This window comes from Mus musculus, chromosome 2 (assembly GCF_000001635.26).
Source record: "Mus musculus strain C57BL/6J chromosome 2, GRCm38.p6 C57BL/6J".
In the NCBI taxonomy this organism is placed as follows: Eukaryota; Metazoa; Chordata; class Mammalia; order Rodentia; family Muridae; genus Mus; species Mus musculus.
Window position 1 is genome coordinate 44,983,290 of NC_000068.7, and position 925 is coordinate 44,984,214.

At 32.3% G+C, this 925-nt stretch overlaps 1 protein-coding gene across 6 annotated transcripts in view; it reads right to left on the reverse strand.

The window, feature by feature from the left end:
* Positions 1–222: 222 nt before the first annotated feature.
* Zeb2 (zinc finger E-box binding homeobox 2) overlaps positions 223–925 on the reverse strand; it is a 133,931-nt gene continuing 133,228 nt past the window's right edge. For all 6 annotated transcript variants that reach the window (NM_001355288.1, NM_015753.4, NM_001355289.1 and 3 more), the window contains one exon: positions 223–925. This exon is cut by the window's right edge and continues 4,939 nt beyond it. The gene's annotated coding sequence lies outside the window, so the exon portion shown is untranslated.

Here is a 925-nt window from a genome sequence, read left to right on the forward strand (position 1 = left end):
ATCTTTGTCATATTCTTCTCAAGGCCAAATGGGAATTATGGTGTTCATTCTCCATGCTCTGTATTTTGGAGTATTTTAATATGTCACACTGGATTATAGGTGGTAGGTGACTGTTTTAATAGAGGTGTTTTAGCTTGTGGCATATTCAGCATCATGTCGTCTCAATGTCATGTCTCTGATGAATGCTACACTTCACACACAAATGAAGACTGAGGGATTTATCCTGTTACCTAAGAGCATTTCTTTAATTCAGAGATTAATATATTATCTTTGAATGTGAAACAGAGGCCCTCTGGAACTTTAACCCAAAAAATTGAACACAGCCTATTAGCCCCAAAAGAACATGTTGCCAATTCTCTCCATGTTTATTTAAATATTTGCTCTAAAGGAAGCAATTATTCCTTTATACTTCTTTAAATTTAGTATTGACATTTTTTATTTTGGGAAAGGAGGTCTTTTTTTTTTAAACATGGATACAGGAAAAGAAAACTCTCCAATAAAAATATTGTCTAAAAAGTTTGTTTTGTTTGCATGATTTACTAAATATGTACAATTTCAATTCACAGCGAAGGTAACAAAGATTTAAACAGCCAACATCACAAATGTCTCAAGTTCTAAAAAAAAAAAAAAGTTCACTGTGCACAGTTTGACAATTTAATTGAATAAAAACCAAAGCTAAGCCTTCAGTATGAATCTTTTTCGTGATGGGCACAAGCCATGTAGTTTCTTCATCTTTGTTTCACGATGCATATTCAGTGACTAAAAGCCCCTTCCCATTTTAGTATATTAGGTTATGTCAGTATACTGAAGAGAGGCTTTACAGCCTCTTTGTTCACCAATATGATTTGTAATGTGTTCACATATATATTGTAGTATTTATTAATATATAAAATGATCACACGAGTCATCTGTGACTTTTTAATGT